This window comes from Canis lupus, chromosome 30, assembly GCF_011100685.1.
Source record: "Canis lupus familiaris isolate Mischka breed German Shepherd chromosome 30, alternate assembly UU_Cfam_GSD_1.0, whole genome shotgun sequence".
NCBI classification, from domain to species: Eukaryota; Metazoa; Chordata; class Mammalia; order Carnivora; family Canidae; genus Canis; species Canis lupus.
In genome coordinates this window covers 13,125,482-13,150,051 of record NC_049251.1, presented here as the reverse complement: position 1 = coordinate 13,150,051, position 24,570 = coordinate 13,125,482, and the positions used below count along the sequence as shown (strand labels likewise).

The 24,570-nt window shown below is 35.2% G+C and overlaps 2 long non-coding RNA genes across 2 annotated transcripts in view; one reads left to right on the top strand and one right to left on the bottom strand.

The window, feature by feature from the left end:
* The window catches only part of LOC111093360, a 64,394-nt gene that overhangs the window by 7,789 nt on the left and 32,035 nt on the right, over window positions 1-24,570 (top strand). The window lies entirely within an intron of this gene.
* Window positions 23,213-24,570, bottom strand: part of LOC100684547 — a 55,583-nt gene continuing 54,225 nt past the window's right edge. The window contains exon 5 of the long non-coding RNA XR_005381608.1: window positions 23,213-24,054. This is a non-coding gene — a long non-coding RNA (uncharacterized LOC100684547). The remainder of the gene's footprint in view (window positions 24,055-24,570) is intronic.

Sequence of the window (24,570 nt, the reverse complement as noted above, 5' to 3'; positions counted from 1 at the left end):
TGGCACAAGGCCAGTATTGATAGTAATCAAATTAGGTAGTTTTCCTTCTGGAAATGTTTAAAAGTTCCCAGAAAATACCCTCCCTTACCAGGCCAAATAGCTCCCTTGGCAATGCAAGAGTTCCCAGTTGTTTAATTTGTCAAAGAAAGGAAATCAAAGTGAGAAAGAAACATGGCAGATGATTGACAGAATGGAAACTAGATATTCCTTGGGAAATGTATGCACTCTACCCAGCATGTCAGTTGTAAATTCTTGACTTTGTAGAGTTAACATTCACAGTTTCAGTGACCTGAGGTGTTTCCCTGCCAATGCAACCATAATTCATAAATTTATTTTATTGAGTAGACCATCCCATCAGTTTGTTAGCATTAGTCATTATCAAGAGAAGTAACTACTTACTTGACCATTCTACATATACATCTGAAATAGCCATTTGTTTCCTATTCTTTGTCACAAAATGCATTTAATTTTTTTAAATTTATTTGTTTTAGAGAAAGATAGAGAGGCTATACGCAGGGGGAGGGGCAAGGAGAAGGAGAAAGAATCTGAAGCAGACTCCCTGCTGAAGGCAGAGTCCAACAACGGGCACAATCCCACAACCAGGAGATTGTGACCTGAGCCAAAACCAAGAGTTGGACACTTAACCACCTGAACCACCCAGGCATTCAACAAATACTTTTAATTTTGAAGAGAAATTTTATAATATAGCAGTAAAAATAGGAAATGAAAGTTATATCCCTACCAATAGTGCATAAGTTACTTATTTCACAACCAGAAGTTTATACTTTTGACCTCCTTCACTCATTTTGTTCATTTCCTCCCACTTCTCACTCTGGCAACCACTTATCTATTCTCTGTATCTAGGAGCTTTTTATTTTATTTTTTTTTAGATTCCATGTATAAGTGAGATCATTTGGTATTTGTCCTTCTCCATCTGAATTGCTTCACTTAGCAGAATGTTCTCAAGGCCCATTCATGTTGTTGCAAATGTCAAGACTTCATCCTTTTCTATGGCTAAATAATATTCCATTGTATATATAATAATATATGTATATAATAGCATATATAATAATATATTGCATTTTGTTTGTAACATTTATGTTAGTTATACATTTTATATAATAATAAACAAATATTAATTTATATTTTATAAAATATATAATACTGTTATATAATATATATAAAACATGTCATATTTTCTTTATCCATTGATCTTCTCAAATTTTTGTTTAATTCAGATAAATAAGTAAAATTGCTGGATCATATGGTAGTTCTATTATTAATTATTTTGAGGAGCTTTCATACTATTTTCCATAATGACTGTACCAATTTACATGCTTACCAAGGGTGTGTAAGGGTTCTGTTTTTTTCACATTCTTTCCAACACTTATTATTTCTTGTTTGTTTGTTTTGAGAATCACCATTCTAACAAATGTGAGATGATAACTCATGATGGTTTGGATTTATATTTCTCTGATGATTAGCGATATTGAGCAACTTTTTATGTACCTCTTAGCCATCTCTAAGTCTTTGGAAAAATATCTATTCAGATATTCCGCCCATTTTTTAACCAGATTGGTTTTTTGTTTTGGTTTGGGTTTTTTGTAGATTTTCTTTGTTTTTTGTTTGTTTGTTTGTTTTGTTTTGCTATTGGGTTATATGGGTTCTTAATATATTTTGGATATTAACCCCTTATGATATGCAAATATTTTCTCCCATTTAGTAGGTTGCCTTTTCATTTTGTTGATGGTATACATTGCTCTGCAGAAGCTTTTTAGTTTGATGCAGTCCCATTTGTTTATTTTGGCTTTTGTTTCCAAATCAAAAAAAAAAAAAAATCACTGCCAAGACTAAGGGCAAGGAGCTTACTGTCTACGACAGTAAAAATGTAGGTTTCCTGTATGCTACTAGGTGTTTCTCAAGATGGAAACATCAACTTCCCTCTGTTCTGTGAGATCCTCCAAGTCACAAGATTAGGGAGGCACAGCAGCAATCAATCTTGAGTTAAGAGTGGTATATTTAGGATTAGATGCAAGCAGAGCCAGAATGCATAAGCAGGTGGTATGATTCCATGTCTTATACTATTTACTGTTGCATGGATCCTTCTCCTTCAGCTTACATTTATGTCCTATGTGAGAGTTTAATGACCAGCTAACATAAAGGAGAAGTCCAGACTTATTTTCTGGACAGATTGACTTTGTATGTTTGTATGAATCAAAAACTGATGGCTGCTACCCTAAACCTTGCTCTGGTATTTTCCTGAAAGAGCAATGTAGAAGGAGGGAAAAGTCCTTCCAGTTAGAAGATCTCAGGGCAGTATACTTGGTCAGCCACTTTGTGTGGACAAAGAAATGGCCCAAAATAAGAATGTCCAAAATCTCATGGTCAGCAGAAAATAGGCTGGATAGCTGGTGAGAGGCCTTGAAAGAGAAATGTTGAAAGATCAAAATCATAAAGGTCTAGGGTAACAACCACGTGGATAGACAAATGGGAGTAGGTGCAACATGTAAAGATCTTTGCATCATGAATTAACTCACATCAGAAGGCATCAACTACTAAAAAATCACAAAACATCTGAGTGGACAGAATGGGCCACTCTATTGTTGGCATGATAGGCTCATGAGCAGCAATGGAGGTAGGAATGAAGCCTATAATGGGCTTAATAGCATAGGCTACAACTCACCAAGACTGATCTAGTTACTGCCACTGCTGAATGGCTCAAACCAGCAACAAAGATCAGGCCTGCCTCACTAATATGGCACAATTCTTTGAGGAGACCAGCCAGCCATTTGATGACAAGGTGACTTGATTGGGCACTTTCTATCCTGAAAGGGGCAGAGATTCATCTTGACTGGGACTAACTGGAATTAGGGAGAGTTTTGTCTTTTCTGTCCTTAGGTCCTTAGCCAGCACAATGTCCATGGGCTTACTAAGTACTAAAAACACATATACAGAATCCCTCGAGATATCACCTCAGACCAAGGGGCCTATTTTATAGCTAAGGAAGTCTGGAAGTGGTCAAATGATCATGGTTTCTACAGTGAAGCTTCATACACTGCAACCACCCAGAAGTTCCTGACTTGAGAGGTCACTGAAATAATCTCTGAAAAACATTGCTCGGGCAATGTCTAAAGATGATAGTAAGAGTATTGGGCACCATCCTTCAGAACGTGGTAGTCACCATAAATTAAGTAGGCTGACCTCAATAGGCAGGATTCATGGGTCTGGGAACCATGATGTGCATGTAGGGGTGGCCCCATGGAATATCACTCCCACTGATGTATTTGGGGTAGTGTTCCATCCCTACATTTTAGGCCTTGTGCATTTAGAGGACCTGGCTCTAGATGGTGATAACTTCCTCTAGAAAATTTGATAAAGTCTCATTGAAATTTAAGCTATGACTACCACTCAGGCATTTGTATCAAAAACCAACAAGTAAGGAAAGGAGTTATGAGGTTGGAGGGTGTACTTGTCTCTTATCCTCAGCAGGTGCTAGGTAAGCATATATCTGGCACACACAGGTAATACTGGAGTACCTCCAGTAAATGAATAAGTGCAACAGCCATAGCTTCAGAAGGGCATGTTAACCTGTGGCTCGGGAGCTTGGTGCACATACCAGGCAAGTCATTTAAACAAGAAAAGATGCTGAGTGTGAGGGAAATATAAAAAGATAGTAGAGGAAGTAAGTGATGAGCTTAAGTTTTCATTCTAAGACAAATATTAGTGTTGGAGGCTATAGTGTTTACCACTAACCCATGAAATAAGAATAAGCCAAATACTGAAATATTTGGAGGAAATTATCTTAAGGGGTAAGGGGTGCTCTGTCTACATTCCTTCATCACTGAGGCACTCAACTCCCAGCTATTGTGAATATCAGCTGCTTCATTCACTAGTAATTGCTCTCAGCATCAAGGAACTGCTTATCCTAAGGTTGCATTCCTTCCTGGCAATGGCTAGAAGCCAATGATTGCTTTGTGTGTAGATACAAAGGCTGGAGTCCTCCCTTCAACTTAAGACAACTCTGAAGGGCTAATCTAGCTTTAGAGTTACCTCCCCCCAACCAACCTGTAAGTTCTACTGAGGTCTTAGGCACAACCACATTGCAGGTCAGCTTCTCCCCATTCCCACTTCCCATTTTCATATAGAATTTCTCCACAAACCTTCACTCAATTCTCCATCTCAAAGTCTGTTCCAAGAATACATTCTAAAATTACAGGTTGAATCACAGCTTACATGGTTAATCATTAATCTCAGTAAAAACTTGGTTTTGATGTGCCACCTAATCAAATCAACATATCAGTGATGAAGTTCACAGGAAGCAATAAAGATGCAGAAGATAACTGAGTTTGTCAAAATGAACATTGGCAATTCTGATCATGTCTAACAGTACCATCTGATACCAACAGTCTGAAATCTGTTGGGACCAATGACTCAAAATAAACAAACTGGCAACTTTCCCATGGATTTATTTAAGTGCCATTTTTCTTTGCATATCTATACAGAATTTTGAAAATTTAATATAGTATATGTACTTGCTGCTTTGTTTAAAGTTCAGTGAGAAAGTAGCTGCTTTCTGTAAAAATTTATTCACCTTTATTCCAAAATCAGATCAAGTAAGCAGTAGATTAATTAGGAAAACATTGGTATTTCCCAGGAAACAATTCAGATTGAATATAGGTTGAAGACAAAGTCTGGATACTTGCCTTCATGCCAAACTTCAGTGTGAAATTTAATGTGATCAAAGCACTGAAAAGAAATTTGGAAGCAATGAAGTAGAATTCTCTACCTACCAATAGAGAATCCAGAGTTCCATGGAATTTGTGATAGACTCTCCATGGATCTTAAAAGAGAAATCAAGGGACTTGGTACATGTCTTGTCACAGGAAATAATGGATTGCAATTATAGTACAAAAGGATTCTTAGAGCATCATGACAAATAGGGTTTCTGAGAACAAGTTTTAAACTTGAAGGGGGCACAGATTTATTAGATTGAAACTGGAAGTTAGCCTCTTAGAAGAGATATCTGTTTGAATGAGATCTGTTGACATCAGTGTGCAAAATGAAAATCCAGGAGCATTTTATTGGTTTCATAACATTGGACAAGACTCGGGGTCAGGAAATTTCCTAAGTCATCTTGTCAGGGCTGACAAGTCTAAAATTGACATCCAAATCTCACAGGAGGCAAACCGGGACAAAGATAAAAACCTAATGGAAATTATAGGCAAATTTCATTCTCTAATCATAAACTTTTCTTCCATGTAGAATTATACTGCTGCAAAACCATGTAGGTATGATGCCTCATTTTCATTTACACTAAAGTGACTGGGCCTTCTTAGAACTTATGTAAGAAGGGGGAAAGCAAAACAAAACAAAACAAAAAAACACTTCCTTTCTTCCATTTCCTACAGAGCATTTGTGACAACAAAAATCCTCACAGTATAAATTATATCATTCTTATATCAATTAAGATGCCATTGGCTGCAAATAAATTATCTAATTCAAGTTGGCATAAGAAAAAAGAAAATATATTCATATCATCAACAAGAAGTCTGGGGCAGGGCAATCCCAACGTTAATTCAACTCATTGCTGTCAGAGCTATGGTGATAGCGTCTTCATTGCAATTACTTGGCTATCCATCATTCTTTTCTACCTTTCTTAGATTTGATGAGATATTACTCCAAGGGCTGCAAGATAGCTCTGTTTAGCTCAAGCCCTCGTGTAGCAAAATTTAAGTCAGGAATTAGTTCCTCCATTGTGTCTCTATTCAAGAATCAGGAAAACTTTCTGAGAAGCTTCCTCTATGCACTTCCTCTTATATGTCATAGACCAGGGTTATATCACTTGTCCATGCCTAGAGACATGATTGGAATTGGAAGTAGAATGATCATGGTTGGTCTGGACTACATAAGTTTTGAGTCTTGGAAAGAGCCAGAAAGCCTAGGAAATACTGGCACCTACCAATATCAGGTACCATCAGCATGAAATTCGTGGTGTTTTTATAATAGTTTTTGAATATGAAAAAAAAAAGAATTCTGCCACAGTCTTCAAATTTAGGGTTATAGGCTGAATTGTGTTCTTCTAAAATTGATATGTTGAAGTCCTAACCGCTAGCATCTCAGGATGTGACCGTATTTGAAGAAGGGGTCTTTAGAGAAGTAATTAAAGTTAAATGAGATTAGGGTGTGCTCTACACCAATATGACTGACATCCTTGTAAGATGAGGAAATTAGGACGCACATATAGGGGGAAAACCACATGAAGACAGGAAGCTGATCACCCAAAAGCCAAGCAGAATGGCCTCAGAAGAAATCAGCCCTGCTGGCACCTTGATCTTAGACTCTTATTCTCCAACACTGTGACAAAGTAAATTTTTATTGTTTAAGCCACTCGGTCTGTGATACTTTGTTATGGCAGCTTTAGCAAACTAACACAATTGGTACCCTGGTTAGAGTCCTACTGCTTTCTCTCCTTGCCTTGATCCTATGAAATCATAATAATATTAAGCATTGGTTACATAAGAGTTAATTTTACTTCGTTTTCTCATTTTTCACATGGGATGGTAAATACTGTTCTCTCCCCAATTAGTCTCAGAGCCAGAACATTCAAAGTAGTTTTATGGGAAATATTGTAATGAGTTGTTCTAACTTTAAATGGCTTAAATTTTAACTTGGCACAATGCCAAAATTTCCTGCCTTTATGCATATAAGAATAGAGGATTAGGAATTCAAAGTACATTCATAGAGTGTGTGGTGTGAGCTTTTTCTATTATTTCAGAATTTGAGCTGAATAGCCAAAGCTAAAGACAATGAATATTGATTTTGCTAGGACTACACTTTTCACCTAATTTATATTTTTATAATCTTTGAATTGAAGTACATCGCACACATAGGAAAGTATACAAATCATAAAGGTACATATTGATACCACGTGAGCATACGTGGGTAGGCATGTTCTTGCATACTCATTCAGCTGAAGAAGATTTTTAACACCTTAGGAATCCTGGAGTCCTCTTCCAGCTTTACCCAATACCCAAGTGTAACCACTACATTGATATCTAACACTAGAAATTATATTTAGATATTTCAATTTAATATCAATGTAATCCTACAGTATATGTTTTTCTAATTCCTTTTTTTCTAAATGTATATGCAATTTTCTATTATGAAAATACCTCACAAAGAATTTATCCCTCCTAATATAGGTGAACTTAGGGCTATTTTATCTTATTTTATTTTATTTTATTTTATTTTTTAACTTAGGGCTATTTTAAACAGTGGTAGTATAATAATTCTGGTAAAAATATTTTAGTGAAATGTGAATAAATTTCTATTGGAGATATATCCAAAATAAAAATGCTGGGCCATAGGTTATACACTCAGCTTCAGTAAATACTGTCAAACAATTTTCCAAAGTATACCAATTTACACTCCTGCCAGTGTTATGAGAGTTTGAGTTGCCGCACATCTTAACCAGCTCTTAACATCTTCTTTCTTCTCTTGAAACATTCTTATGGTGCATAATTGTTAGCATTACAGTTTTAGTTTGCATTTCTTTAATGACTAATTAAGTCAATCATTCTTTCTTATGTTCATTGGCAATTAGATATACACTTTTGAGAAGTATTTCTTGAATTTTATTTTTTCAAAATTGTAGTGGATTGCCTGTATTTCCTTATTTCTTCATAGATTTGTTGTTTTATTTTGTTTTTGTCATATTTTTGATATGATTTTTTGTTGAGTGCATGTGCTGTAAATTTTTTTTTTCTTACATTCTATACCTTCTATTTTCATCCTCTTAATATTGCTTTTTTGAGAAGAAAACTCTTTATTTTGATATGGTACATTCTTCTTTCCTTTTTGATTAGACTACATTTTATCTTTACTTCAAGGTCATAAAGATGTTCTGTTTGTTTTTTACTAAATGCTTAATCGTTTTACTTTCCATATTTATTATCTGCAGTCCATTTGAACTTAAATTTTGTGTATGCTGTGAATAAAGATCATGATCCACTTTGTTTATATATGAGTATACAGTTATCCTAGAACCATTTTTTTTAATAAGATTTTATTTATTTATTCATGAGAGACACACAGAGAGGCAGGCTCCATGCAGGGAGCCCAATGTGGGACTCAATTCCAGGACTCCAGGATCAGGCCCTGGGCCGAAGGCAAGCACTAAACCACTGAGCCACCCAGGGATTCTCCCAGAACCATTTACTGAATAAAAAATCCTTTCTGTACTCAATAATATCAGTTTTGACATGAATTAAGCTACAATATTTGTGTGTCTGGACTCTATTCTGCTGCATTGGTCTGTTGGTCTGCCTATAATTCACAATATGCTGTTTTAATTGGAGTAGGTATATCCTATCATTGGTCTGAAGAGATAGTATTAGTGAATACTCCAGCTGTGTTCTATTTCTTCAAGATTTGTCTTAATTATTCCTGGCTGTTTCAATTCCTATGTAAGTGTTAGAATCAGCTTGTAAATTTTAAAACAAACAAACATTCATTTATTTAATTTATTTTTCTTAATTTGTCACAATAAAATGTAGATTTTTTTAAAGTTTTGTGAATCTTTTCTTAAATTTACTTCTTAAGTATTTAATATTTTGTAATTAAAAAAAAAAAAAAACCCTCACAGGAGTGCCTGGGTGGCTCAGTCAGTTAAGCATCTGCCTTTGGCTCAGGTCATGATCCTGGGGTCCTGGGATAGAGCCCTGGGACAGGTGCCCTGCTGGGCAAGAGTCGGCTTGCCCCCCCTTCCTTTGCCTCTCCCCGTTGCAATGCCCCTCTGCATGCTCACTCACACACTTTCTCTCTCAAATAAATAAACAGAATCTTAAAAAAAAAAAAAAAACTTACTTTATTAAGTTTTTTAACTTCCTAATTTGCATAGGAGAAAAGCGCATCAATTTTAAAGATATAGCTTAATATGTTTTGACGAATATTTATATACTTATGTAACCACCATTACAGTGGTATCAAACAAACAAGGTTATCTTGCCACCTTTCCTATTCAGTCCTTAACCCTATTTCTATACCCAGGGTATGGACTGATCTGCTTTTTGTCACTATGGATTATAACTATCTTCTTGGGGATCCCTGGGTGGCTTGGCGGTTTAGCGCCTGCCTTTGGCTCAGGGCATGAGCCTGGAGTTCCCGGATCGAGTCCCGCATCGGGCTCCCTGCATGGAGCTTGCTTCTCCCTCTGCCTGTGTCTCTGCTTCTCTCTCTCTCTCTCTCTCTTTGTGTCTCTCATGAATAAATAAATAAAATCTTTAAAATAAAAATAAAAATAAATAAAAAATAAATAAAATGGTCTTCTTTAGAGTATTATATAAATGGAATCAAGTAGTAAGTATTTATTTGTGTCTGGATTCTTTTGTTTTGCATTTGTGAGATTTGTCCATGCTATTGCAATAGTTCATTTCATGTTTTTTGCAGTATTACATTAAATGTAAATATCACAATGTGTTCATCCAATCACCTGTTGATTGACTTTATGTCCAAGTTTTGGTTCTTACAGACAAAGGTGTTATGAATATACAACTATATGTCTTTTATATATAAAAGTTTACATTTCTCTTGGATAAATACTATGAGTGGAGTGCCTGAGTCATATGGTAAATTTATATTTATCTTTATATGAAACTAACAAACTTTTTCTTATGTAGCTGTACCATTTTGTGCCATTTTCTATAACCAGTAGTGGTTGGGAATCCATGCTGCTCCACATCCTCATCAACACTTGGCATACCAATCTTTTTTTAAACTATTCTAGTAGGTACATAGTGTTATCTCACTGTAGTTTTAAGTTATATTTTTCTGATAATTGGTGATGTTGAGCATAGAATTGATGTGTATTAGTCATTTGTGTAACTTTGTGATATTTTTTAAGATTTATTTATTTATTTATTTTTATTTATGATAGACACAGAGAGAGAGAGGTAGAGACACAGGCAGAGGGAGAAGCAGGCTCCATGCTGGGAGCCCGACCCGGGACTCGATCCCAGGACTCCAGGATCGCGCCCTGGGCCAAAGGCAGGCGCGAAATCGCTGAGCCACCCAGGGATACCCACTTTGTGATGTTTTTATTCAAAAGTTTTTCCCAAGTTGGGGGGGTCATTCTTTTATAGAAATGTATAATTTTACTATATATGTGTTCTAAAAATATTTTTCCAAGTCTGCAAGTTATCTCTTCATTTTCTATATGATGTTTTTGTAAACCACAGTTTTGAATTTAATATAGTATTACTTTTATTTTGTAGTTCAATCTTTTGATATCTAAAATACCTTGGTCTATCTCCTATATTTTCTTCTAAAAGTCTTATTTTTTCATTTTTAGACATATGTAAATAATACAGTTTAAGTCAGTTTTGGCATATGTTTAAAGGTAAGGGTAGAAGTTCATTTATTTTACATATAGATATCCAGTTTTATTTAGCACCTTTTGTTGAACACATTTACTTTTTCCATTGAATGACTTTAGAACTTTAGTTGGCCTTCAACTGATGTAAGTGTGGGTCTGTTTTTAGACCACTGTCTCTTGATTATTGCTTTCCAAAGTAAGCTTTGAAACCAGATAGTGTAAGTCCTCCAACTTTGTTGTATTTCAGAATTATTTTGGCTATTCTAGATCCTTTGAATTTCCATAAAAATTTCAGAGTTAGCTTTTTGGTCTTTATTTTTAACAAGTTGGTTATAATTCTGATTGGGGCTACTTTGAGGAAAACTGGCATCTTAAAAATATTTATTCTTTTGATTCACAAATATGGTATCACCTCATTTATTTAGGTCTTCTTTAATTTCTCTCAACAGTATTTTGTTCTTTTCAGTGTGTGTGTCATGCACAAAATGTATCCCTAAGTATTTCAGGGGTATTTTTGATGTTATTATTTATTAATGGCAATTTTTAGATAAATTTACATTTTTTTTAATTACATAGAAATGCAGTTGATTTTTTTGTACACTGACTTTATATCCTACAATCCTACCAAGCTCACTTAAGCATTCTAGTAACTTCTTTATGGATCTCTTAGAATTTTCTAAATAAACAATCATGCTGCTAATCATGCTGTTAATAATCAACAATTCAAGATAGTTTTATTTCCTCTGTTTTAATGATAAATCATTTTACTTTTTTTTCTCTTTCATGCTGCTTGTCTCAGTCTGCTCTCTAGTTATTTATATTTTACTTTCTGTGTTTTTCTCTTCTTTTATACCTTATTTCCTGTCTGCTTTCCAAGTATTTGTGGTATTCCATTCCTTCCCCTCTATTGTCTTTAGCTCTACCTTTGATAATTGCTATTTTGTTTTTACTGTACAGTTATTAGTAGTATTAAAATATGTTTCCTTATCACTAACTCAAGTTATTATTATAGCACTAGACAGATAATATAAGAACCTTGCAATACTACAATTCAGTTTTACTGTGTGTTGTGCTATTCTTATCTGTCTTAATTCTATATGTCTTGAATTCCACACTCTGATTTTTTGCTGTAGTCAATTGACTTAAAAGTATTTAAGAACGCAAAAATTATCTTTCATATTTACTCAAATAGTGATCATTTTCGGTGATATTCTTTTTTTTTTCCTGTAGATCCTTAATTTTATTAACTTGGAACTCCCTTCACCCAAAAATAAATTTTCTTTTTGCATTACTTATAGGATTGATCTGCTGGTAATAAATTTCCCCAGCTTTCACTTACTTTAAAAAATCCTTGTCTTCATTTTTGAAAGATATTTTTGTTAGATTTTGAATTCTGAGTTGATGGATTTTTTTTTTTTCTAAATCTGCAGTTTGAAGATATGGCCCTATTACCTTCTGGCCCCCATTATTTCTAAGGATAAGTCAATTGTTATTTTTATCCTTGTTCCTCTTATTGCAATGCACCTACTTTCCTTTAGTTGATTTACATTTTTTTCCTTGTCTTCAGTTTTCAGCATATTGACTTGATATACATAAATGTGTTTTCCTTTGAATTTATCCTGCTAAAATTCTGCTGAATCATCCAGATCTTTGAATTGATGGCTTTCATTAGTTTAGGAACGTCTTTACACAATATTTTTTTTTAATTATCTTTTCAGTCTCCTCTCTTTCTGACACTACAATTACATATATATTAGGATGATTTTGCTTTAGAGATTATTGGAACTCTACTATTCTGTTAATCTCAGTCAATGATTTTTAATTTTAGGTATTTTCTTTTTTTTATTTCTATGATTGCCAAATACATATTAATTAAAGTTTCCATTGTTCTACCAATTATATATATTTTCCTGTAAATGCTGTGACAAATGTAGCCTAATATTTTACAGTCGTTGCTAATTTCAACATTTATATTGTCTGTTGTGCTATTTCTGTTGATAGATTTTTCTCTTAGCTATCAATCAAATTTTTCATCTCTTCACCTATTTAGTACTTTTTTAAATGTTATCATGTGCACCAGAGATGCTACTTGGTTGAAACTCTTGATTATGCTGTTTTTGGGGGTTTTTTTGTAGTTTTTTTTTTTTTTTTTTGTCATTTATTGTTTGCTTACTAATCAGATAAATAACCAGCAGAGAACCTCAACTTTCTGGAATCTTCATTTCAATCTCTGTTAAAATGTGTCATTTTTAAATTTTGCCTTTATTTATTTTCTTTTATTTTCTTTTTTTTTTATTGGAGTTCAATTTGCCAACATATAGCATAACACCTAGTGCTCATCCCGCCAAGTGCCCCCCTCAGTGCCCATCACCCAGTCACCCCAATCCCCCACCTACTTCCCCTTCCACTACTCCCTGTTCATTTCCCAGAGTTAGGTGTCTCTCGTGTTTTGTCACCCTCTCTGATATTTTCACTCCTTTTCCTTTATTCCCTTTCATTAAATTTTGCCTTTAAACCTGGGGCAAATCTCTTAGTATTTAGAAATAATATTGACTTCTAAATCATGAAAATCCAACTTATTTACCAAGCCCTTCTAACCTGACGAAGCCTGAACTTCACACTCTGTCTTCTTTCCCTGGGTAGCTGCTGAAATCTCACATCAAGTATTTCCATTTTCCAGCTATTGTTTACCTTGGGATAATTGGAGTCTTTGGTGCATGCAGAGTTGAGGTGTGATCTAAGGATTTAATTTTATTTATTTATTTATTTATTTTTTATTTATGGTCACAGAGAGAGAGAGAGAGAGAGGCAGAGACACCGGCAGAGGGAGAAGCAGGCTCCATGTACCGGGAGCCCGACGTGGGATTCGATCCCGGGTCTCCAGGATCGCGCCCTGAGCCAAAGGCAGGCGCCAAACTGCTGCGCCACCCAGGGATCTCTGATCTAAGGATTTAGAGAGAATTTATGTGCTTATTTTAGGACCCTCCTCTATTTGTGGCCACTTTCAATTTTCTTCTTTTGACTTACCAGTTCCTAGGATTAGGAGATTTTCACCACATCTCAAACCTGTTCTCTCTACTCCCTGTTTCCCTACTCATGTTGTAATTTCTTTCCATTGCTGCATTATCTTGTCTTGTCATGGTTACGCTGCTTTCTGAACTCTATTTTTTTTAAGTCTCTGAAAGTCTCAAAAGTCTTCAGTCTTTTGTGGGGCTTGCCAATGACACTACTGGATTCAGATATTTATTTCCCCATTTTCATATAAATCAAAGTGTGTGTATTTGCTGTCTTCTATTATAGTGTAGGCAAGAGTAATGGGAGGTTTTCTATTCTCTCCCTATTGATTAGTATGTGTTATAGGAGGATGTATGGAGAGATTAAAATATATGCAGCTATTTTTTACACTATATAAACATAGAATTATATTTATAAAATACTTGAATGTCCAAAAAGTGAATAGAAAAAGAGAAATCATTATCTTCCCAAGATAAATGTCCAGGGCATAGGGAAAGGAATTCTGATTGAAGGCAGCATTAACAAAAATTAATAGCCATATCCTGTCTAAACACTTTATCCAATCAATTTAATAAATGAATTACAGATGGATAACATGTTCGTTGTTGAGATAGGCACTTTAGGAAACAAGAAGTATAATAGCTATATTTTTCTGCCAATACTTTACCAACGAAGGCACTTTTATGCCACTGGGTCCAATTCAGGCAAGTTCTAAGAATCTAGACAACATGAGAAGGCACAGAACTTTTTTATATTTATTTTTTATTGGTGTTCAATTTGCCAACATATAGAATAACACCCAGTGCTCATCCCATCAAGTGCCCACCTCAGTGCCTGTCACCCAGTCACTCCCACCCCACGCCCATCTCCCCTTCCACCACCCCTAGTACGTTTCCCAGAGTTAGGAGTCTTTCATGTTCTGTCTCCTTTTCTGATAAGAAGGCACAGAACTTCAAGAGTTTTATTTTCAGGACCTTTTTCACCTCTTTCACTTATTTTGAGAAAATGCCAATGTGGCTTTCTCCCTGCCCACACCCAGGTGAGGTACTTGCCCCAGATATGGAAGCTTCCAGGGTGAGTCTCTTTGCACTCTATGAAAACAGAACAAGATCACAGAGAAGGGCTTTAGGATGCAAAGAGCTGCCGTTATGGAGTGCCCATTTGTGGAACAAATGAGGGCGTGAATTTATGTTCAAAGATTGTCCAAAAATGAACAAAGGGATTCAGAAGCTGTGAGGATGAGTTCCTGATAATAGCACAACCAGAGCAGGCAGTGACAGCCTGGAGACCCCAACTAAAATGAAACTACAACATTTCCAATTAGAGAATCAGTATCGTGGTAAACCACAGTATCTGAGAGGGTTAAACGTACTGCCCAAGTGCCTAATCTTCTTTCTTTCTGTGAAGTAATGCATATGCCAGAAAATATTCATGAATACAGAAAAATTAACATATAAAAGCATAAAACATAGCTCCTACTTAGAGAAAACTACAAATTAGTTTTGGAGATAAGACATTAATACAAAGACAAGTACTAATATGAGTTAATAATTCAAAAGTTTAAGAAGTATGACTACAGGTCAAATAAAAGAAGTGATAGAAGTTATACATTCAGAGAAGATTTTATGAACTGACTCAAGTGGAGATTTTTCTCTTATTGTGGCTGTAGTCAGGCATCTATTCAACAGGTCTGGGGCTATTCAGAAGTATATATTAACTAAATTTTTTTATGGCCTAACTAAGTATTTCAGTCTAAAAGACCTCATAACCAATTAATTATGGCCAGAGATCCCTATGGTGAGAACATTTGTGCAATCATGGTAGAAACCCAGTAAGCTATATTAATTTTATTCTCTTTTACCAGAATCTCTTAGCAAAGAGAATAGCCACTGTGTTTCTTCCCAAAGATGTTCTTGCCCCTTTCACCAAAATTTTTCAACATCTTGGTGAAAACAGTATAATCTGGGTCTTTACACAGAAAGTGAGGGAGTGAGGATTAGGTTGTAGTCACAACTCATTAATCTATTTCAGCATTCCTATATCTGCAAAGTGTTTAACTTGGGGGAGGGGGGCGGATATTTAATTCCAGGTAGGTGCCTAGAATTCTCTTCTCCTTTATAGACAGAAATTCTATTTTATTTCTGCTGATAGTAATCTACAGTGGAAAAAAAAAAAAGAAAGAAGACTATATTTTTAACCTCATTACAACTGAAAGTGGCCAATAAAATATAAACAATAGTCACTGTGAAGGCTTATTAAGAAAACTGTTTAAGGAAAACTGACTAATATGTCAGTATTCCAGCTGTAGTTTACTCTGTGATTATTGAATGCCAAGGTTCAGGGGTCAGTCAAGAATTTGGGGAGAATTTATATACTGCTCTTGGGACTCCTTCCTATTCGTGGCTACCTTCAATTCTTCTTTTCATTTTTCAGTAACCAGTATTCTTATTCATCAGTTTTCATATCTGCTTTCCCTATCATAGTTTCCCTACTCATAGTATATTCCTCTCTTTCTACTGCTGAATTATTTTGTTTTGTCATGGTAAGGCTATTTTCTGAACTTCTATTTTTTTAATAGTCTCCAACTCAATCTCCAGTCTTTTGTAGAGTCATCTTATTGTTTTTATTCTCTTTTTCTCTTTTAGCCTAGGAGACTCAGCATTCATCTTAAACTAAGAATCCAAGATGGTTACTCACGTAGTTGTTACCTTGATGGAAAGACTGGAAGTATGAACTCAACTGGGACCTCTGTCTTATTGTATAGTCTCAGAATTCCAAAGGGAATGTACTAAGACATCCAAGCAGAAACTGCAAAATTTGTTATTATTTAGCCTCAGAATTGCAGAAGGTAATTTGTGTCGTATTACACTGGTTAATATGCCCAAAAAGCCAGTGCCAGCTCAAGGCAGGGAGGGATAAGACCTCATACTTTACATAGAGAATAGCAAAGAACTTATAGCCATCTTTACTACAGGTGGTTCTTTTTTTTTTTTTTTTCATTTTTTCCAGAAATCTTTAAAAGGGTAAAAATAGGGATCCCTGGGTGGCGCAGCAGTTTGGCGCCTGCCTTTGGCCCAGGGCGCGATCCTGGAGACCTGGGATCGAATCCCACGTCGGGCTCCCGGTGCATGGAGCCTGCTTCTCTCTCTGCCTGTGTCTCTGCCTCTCTCTCTCTCTCTCTCTCTCTCTGTGTGACTATTATAAATAAATAAAAATTAAAAAAAAAATAAAAGGGTAAAAATAACCCGCATACTATTAGTGGATATGAAAATTAACTTAGATAAAGGCAGAACAGGTCAAATTTTAGCCAAGAGTGAAAGAAGTCTCATTACAAAACAAAAACAAAAAACAGAAAGCAAGAATTTTAAACTCCCAATAGTTATTATTGTGAAGGCTTTGTCGACCTACAAGGGGAGATACAAACTTTTAAATAGCTAACGAACCTTTAGAACTCTTGAGCAAGTCAAACTTTTAAATACCTAACAAACCTCAGAATAAAATTAAGCAAGTCATATCCAAACTAAGAATAATGATGTACATCAAACGTTTCTCAAATCTCTGAACAGGAGCTCTTGAGTTTATCATAGTATGATCTTCAAGGACCATGGGGCCTCCATACATATACAGCAGGGGGCCCTCTGGCACTGAGATACCTAAGTCCTGTTGACCTTGTTCTGGTACTGTTCTACCAAAGTTCATACAGACATTCCAGCACAGAATCCACTTGGAAATTTTTGGGATTTTTTAAGGGAACTCTGATTAAATAGATCTCTCACCCCTTGACAGTATCTCAGGTTTTTTGTCGTTGTTTTTGCCGGGGGTGGGGTGGGGTGTGGTGGGGGTGAGGGTGGGGGCGAGTAAAGAGTGTTTGTTTATTTGTTTTGAAGAAGAAAGGTAAATAAAAATTGGAAAGAGAAAACTAGAATAGTAAACATTCCTTTTGTTTACTAGTTTTTCATTGCCTTTCTTCATTCCTGCTAAATGCAGTGTATACTTAGGGAAAATAAAATGTTGGTCCGCTATCTAAGAAACTTATTTTCCTGAGTGATTCTGAAAATAATACATATGCCATCTCTTGGGCCCCAATATGACAAACTGCATACTTTGTGAGACTGTAGTTAGCAGAAGAATCTGAGGCCATAGAATATTAATTCATGAATAAACAAAACAAGATGCCCAGGAATCAAAATAATTGATTTTTGCTCTACTAACTTTATTCTCCTCACAGTATTCTTTGATCAAATATATGAAACATGACTCATTTAATTACCTAATATAAGGGATTTGAGCTTACATTTCTTCATTAGATTTTTAAAAAATTATTCTCTGTAACAATAGATTTTATTCTATTGCCTAAGGAATCAACCACTAATTAGTCTTTTTTTCCTCGCAATATATAACTACTTATAATTTAAAAAAAATCAAAGCTCAAAATATTTTAAAAACTAATTACATTGAGTTTCTTTTATAATGTTTTTATTAAAAATATTTTCACTTGAGTTCCATTATTTCTTCAAGGCATTGGCTTTAATTGATATAATTTTAATAGTTTCTCACATGATGCATGTCACAGATTTATATTAACATACTGTCATCAACTAAATAAATAGCTTCTCCTTGGTATAGTTTCTCTATAGTTAAAATCACATTCATAAATGCACCTTTTTCAGAGTTTAGAATTAAGGTTTTTTTTTTTTTTAAATACTCAAATATAAGAAAAACAAATAGAAATATATGCAAATTTTTCAACAGTTTAGAATTTTACCAAAAAATCAATTATAAGAGAATTTATTATTTCCTAGACTTGGTTATGTGTTTTTCAACTGACCTAGATAAAAATTCTGGATGCTATTTACCACTAGTTTTCATTGCTTTCATTATTCAAAGTACAAATGTTCCTAGATTGTCATTAGGAAGAAGTCCTTAGTTCCTTAATACCCTCACAAACTCTGCCAACAGAGAAGATTAAATAGCAGAACAATGACATACAAAAGAAAGAGTTAAAAATGATATTTTAGACTCTGAAACATCACTTAAAACTTCTCTAGGAAAGTAGAATAAGAGCTTTAATAAAATTTTCCCTCCATTAATAAATCAGTATGTACCCCTTCTCTCTCTGTCTAGATAGAATAAACAGAATCCTTATTTATGTATAAAGAGTATCTTACTAAAGTATAGGGAATTTGTCCAGGAAGACAATTTATAGGTGGACTGCTTAGTTATAGTTCAGTTTGGTCTCACTTGGACAAATATGGCTAGTTATTTTCAACTTCCTTGCTTACATACTAGCTAGACAATTCATTCCATTACTCAACACAGGATATAGAAGGCTTATTACCGAGAATATTCTCTATAAACCTTGTGATATGAGAGCGAACAATAGCGTCCATGACCTCAGAATTTGCATATAGCATTTCTTAAAGAGAAGAAAATATTCTCCAAAAGAACCTGATACTCTAAACTTGACTTCTCATGGTCAGATTCCACTGACCTTGAATACAGGTCATCTCCCATTAACTAATGTTTGTTATTTTTTCATTAAAGCTTAGTTAGGTCTCTCAACCTCAGTTACTTTATTTTTCTCATATTTGACCAGACTATACCTTTCATCATACACAGTCCACCTATCTATTTTTTGCTTCATACTTTTTGCTTCCAGGCTAACTTAAAGGTCAAATTGTGGCTTCAAGCTAGCTACTAATATCATTTAGGTACTTAAGTGTGTTTTTTTTTCTTTACCTTCCTAGTCTAAATTAGGTGGCCCTCCTCATCTGTTTATAATGCTTGTATTCCAAACAAAACTTAAGCTCCCTGAAACAAACATATGTTTTTGTTTATGACAAAAGGAATATAATGACAACTTGCATATAATATGAAAGATGGGATTTCTTCTGTACACCATCTAACATCATGAATCTTGTGATTGGCCAATTAAATAAGTGAAGAACTGGGACTACAAGAGGGTACTGTTTGTGAGTGGCTCATCTCTAGATTGTATGTATGTGGACTTGAATGAATAACAACCTCACACCCTTCCTTCCCCTTGCAAAAACAAACAAACAAACAAACAGCAAAAAGTCTCTATTCCTGAGAAACAACCTCCAACTTATTAGATCTATATGAGAAGGCTAAAAAAAGGATAAGGACAAAAATAATGTCATAGCTCTAATGTATCTAACAACCGAACTGGCTAGTCATAGCATGCACCCTCCCCACATATATGTTGTTAATGTTACTGATGCATTTTATTCGATATTTTCAGAAAAAATTATTTATCATAGCTTGTTTTCTTAATAATAAATTTATTTTTTATTAGTGTTCAATTTGCCAACATACAGAATAACACCCAGTGCTCATCCCGTCAAGTGCCCCCCTCAGTGCCCATCACCCATTCACCCCCACCCCCCGCCCACCTCCCCTTCCACCCCCCCCTAGTTTGTTTCTCAGAGTTAGGAGTCTTTATGTTCTGTCTCCCTTTCTGATATTTCCTACCCATTTCTTCTCCCTTCCCTTCTATTCCTTGTATGAGAGACACAGCGGTGGCTGCCATTCTGCTAGGTGTTGCTGGGTTAACTTGTGTCTAGGCTTCTTCCTGATTCAGCCACCGGGACTTTAGGTGCTAGAACACAGTTTCTATGTAAAAATTACAGTCTTTTCAAAAGTACTAAAGTATATATATATATATATTCTTGACCCAAAGAGAATTTTTCTAATTTATAAGTTTCTTTCTCCCAGGAGATTTTACTAATTTTCCCATAAGATAATGATGGTTGGATCCTATAAAATTGAGCAGAAATTACTTCTGTCAGTATTATAATAAGGTAGTTAATATTGAGTACTTTTATGAGGTAAGAACTAAAAAACAAGTTCTGTTTGAAAACATTGGATGAAATATTAGTTTATATCATTGAAAAAAATAATTTATGGTTTATAGTGTAGAAATCTGTATCTATCAAGTTTCCTTAGCTACAGTTGGATATTCCATAAGCAGGACTGTCTACATAATTTATAGAATCAAGTGCAAGAGGAAAATGTTGGGCCCCTTGCTCAAAATTATTAAAAGTTTCAAGGCAGTGAGAGTTGACCATTAAACCAAGCTTAGGGTACTATGTGACTGCAGATTGCATGCCTTGGCTATAATTTAGAGTTTTTATATTGATTACCTTACTATATACACATAATTACAAAGAAAATTCCTTCATCTTCCAGAAGAATAGCACAAGCTATCAACATTTGCAAAGGAAGAAACTGTAGCACAGAAAAGCATGATCTAGCTAAATCTTCCCAGTCAGCAGAAGTACTCAGGCAATAACTTATGTGTCCTAACTCCAGTCTTGCTCTCTGTTTACTTTATCAGATTTCATCTCCAAATCGAACTCCAATTTCAACAAATGGCAAAGACATTTATGACCAATATACACTGCTTCCCCTCAGAACATCACCTCTGGAGTCAATTCTAGGAATTTAATTGTATGAGACAAACAACAACTGCTACTTTCGTGAATTACTTTTTTGCCCCATTCAGAGTCCAAAACATTGCAGGATTGGGGAAATGAGAAAACTCATAAAGCAGCAGCTCTTTCCTATCCAGTGCAGCTGAGAGATACAATTAATAAAAATGGAGAGACTCCACAGCCTAGCAGCACCCAAAGTAATAACTCCTTTTATGAATATGAGACATAGGTCCCAGGGTGTCTGGAGGCAGGTTTCTGCTCTATTGATCACATTGTCAGACAACACATTTCATATCACTGAACATGTCCTATTTTGGAAGATGTGGGAAAGGGACACTGGAGGAAACATAAATGTCAGAAGAAGTAGAAATGCCTGCGAACCTCAGCACATGTTTCTTGGAGCAAAAAAGCCGATCTGGTTTGGGAAACCAGTCCCAGGAGTGATCAGAAATTAGAAAAGCATCCATAGCTGGTAAAGTACTTGAATATGCTAAGTATAGACAACATGGCATGAAAGACCAAGCTATTGCAAGTATTCATTTCCTAGGAACTACCAGGAAGCTATCAATTTCTCATTCTTTCACACATTTGGCAAATTCTTATACATAGCCACACTGATTCCTATGATATAAGTCATTCTGTCCATTGTATGCAGGTATAAATTCAATGCAGTTGTCAGGTTATTCTGTGTCCTATCTCCACAAATTTTTTCTCCCATTAATCTTATTGGCAAGTTAAAAGTCAAGAGATTTCATCCGATATTTATTAAAAGGGGAAGGATCCCTGATATGACAATGAAATTATTTTTAGTGATTGCCTTCTTAAACTTTTTAAAATCAGAAAGCTGCCTGATTCCTACACTCTCTTTCTAGTGCCCCTAACCTAGCTTTCACTCTGTTTTTGTAATCCCCAGCTGGACCCTCCATCCTTTTAACTGAAAAGTAGGAAAGGGCATTTGTTGGGGCATAAGCAATTCTAATCATTTAGAAAGGCTGTTCCAGGTGGAAACATTTCTTTGTCATTCAGACATCCTCTTAGTTTGACTAGGTCCCTTTTATTGAATCAGAAAATATATTGAATACCTACTAGCTGCTTGGTGTACATTATCTCTAGATATTTATAAACACTACACATGAAAATGCCATTCACCCTTCACAAGCTAAGTGGGATGGAGATAGATTTTGAACATAAAGATGTGAAGCAAGAGATGTAGTTTGCAGCTATGGGGATCAAGCAAGACAACCTAAATTGGTGGTACTCAATTTCTTGAAATGGGTGAAATTGCAGGTGGGACTCTCCTTATACATGGGGATTTAGAGAGTAAACTGCAGTTTCAAAATTTTCTTTTTTTTTTCTTTTGAATTAAATTAGGCAAAACATGTGTTCCCTTTAAAAAACATACTCTTCGGATACATCTATTTCAGAACAAGTATTACTCTATTGTGCAAACTTCTTTTCATCTCTCTCTCGAGTTTCACATTAATTGGTACTTTATTTGCTTAAAACCTAAATGTCAGTTAAGAAGAAATATACTCTAGTGCATAGATCTTGCCATTTAAATTCTAAGGTTCTTTTTTTTTCAGCCTTGGTAAAATTTTATCCAGGAAACAATAGATACATATGTACTTAAAAACAAGAACCATTAGAAAATGAAATAGGAAAGAGTGATTTAAGTTTTAGCGGCCCCTGACCTTTTTTTTTTTTTTTTTTTTTTTTTTTAAGTTCCTGAAAGACTGTAGCAAGATAAAAGGATCACTGGCTCCTGGTCTCTTTGAGATAACGAGTGATGAAATTTAAAACACGCACACACACACACACACACACACACACACCTCCAAACAAGGTCAGTTAACACCATTCCCTTCCTTGACCCCAAGGTAAAAAATATGAATACTTTCAGTAATAATTTAGAAATCATCTTTATCTCCTCTGTGCCCCATCAATTGGGGTTTAACATCATGATTTTTTTAGATACCTATATTTGTGTATAATAGACATATAAACTTGTATTAGATGACAACTGATTTTTTTTAACCCCAGATAAAGAAAGAAGCAATCATTTTTAACTAAAACCCTTCTATGTTTTTTGATTGCGGTTCAACTTGCTACTGTTTAGGAAAAAAAAAAAAAAAAGAAATTTCCATAGTGTTCTCAAATCTTACTGCTTTACAATTGTCATATACTCCATTAAAAAATCAAAAGATGAAGCAGTCAATCCAGTGATTACTTTCACATGGCTTTATTGGGAAGGGGTCAGAAAGAGGGATGATGGCAAAGAGAGGACCAATAGACAAGTAAATTAAATTTAAGCATTTTCTTTAAAAAGAGAGATTTTCAAGAAAAGGATAAAAGCACTGAAAGTCCATGAATCAAACCATAGCCAAAACTATGTTCTATCTGAAGTAGATTTTCTTTTTCCTTTTTTCTTTTTTCTCTTTTTTTTTTAAATAAAATATCTCCCCAAACCATCATTACTTTTTAATCCTCCACAGACTGAGCTTCATCTTCAGACCCGTTATCCCCAGATTTTTCAGGTGGATGGCTTGCAGAGGGCTTCTTTTCTGGAGAGCTATCTGGTTTCTCCTTTTCGTTGGGAGAAGGAGCCTTTTCCTTTGATACCTTTAAAGCTGTGGAGTGACCTACCTTCCCTTTGCCTCTCACAGGGGGTTTGGCCTCACTGTAGCCTTTGGCTTAGGTTTGGGCATTTTCTTTTATCTCAGGATTGGACTTCATAGGGATCTTTTTGTTTTTCTTTTCTTTTTTTTTTTGGAACTGCCATAGTCATTATCATCATAGTCTTCCATTAGGAAATCTTCATCACTGCTGGAATCTTTCTCTTGGAGTGGTGCTTCAACCTCCTCTTGTTCTTCACTGCCCTCATCTTTCATGAGCATCTCTCTCTCTCTGATTGGAAGCTGCTTTAGAGGCTGCTTGCCATTGCTGACACATATTTCGATGATCTTTTTATCTTCACTGTCTTCTGCTGAGTGAGAATCACCCTTCTTGGTCTCCACATCTTTTTCTTTAGAGTCCTCACTATCTTCCTGTGAATTCTTTCCAAATTGCCTCTTATTTTTGCTTCCTGGGAAAATGAGTGAATTTTCTTAGCTAGAGGGCCTGCATCTCTTCCATAATCTTCATCAGCATCATCAGATTCTTGAAATTCTGAAATATCAATGACCTTTCTATTTCTGACCTGCGGAGATCTGTTTGCTGTCAAAACAGAAAATGGTCAAGAAGACAACAAAGATCAGGATTTCACTCTATCCCTGGCACCCTACCAGCCCCCCGTTGGCTGGTGAGTGTACCTCAAGCTACTGGCTTTTCAAACTCTACTGCTTCTTGGTTCAGGGCCCCTTAATCAAATGAGGACTCTCAACCCCCCATCTCTTCAAAATACCATATCTCTCTTTATTAGGTTGTATACCTGTTGAAACAAAAAAATATGCTAATTGTTCTTTCATCCTCAGAACTTACCATATTGTATGGCAAATGAAATCCATAACAACAATTTTAATAATGTATTACATTATTGCATCACATCAGGTATTGTGTTAAATGCCTGGTGTTCATAATGCTGGTTCATCTTCATAATGATCCAATGATTTCAATATGTTAGTATTTTCATTTTAATAATGGGAAAATGAGGCTTATAATCACACACACTAAATTTAGGGTTTGGGTCCATAGACTAATCAAGGACCACAAATTGAAAGATTCAGTTTAACT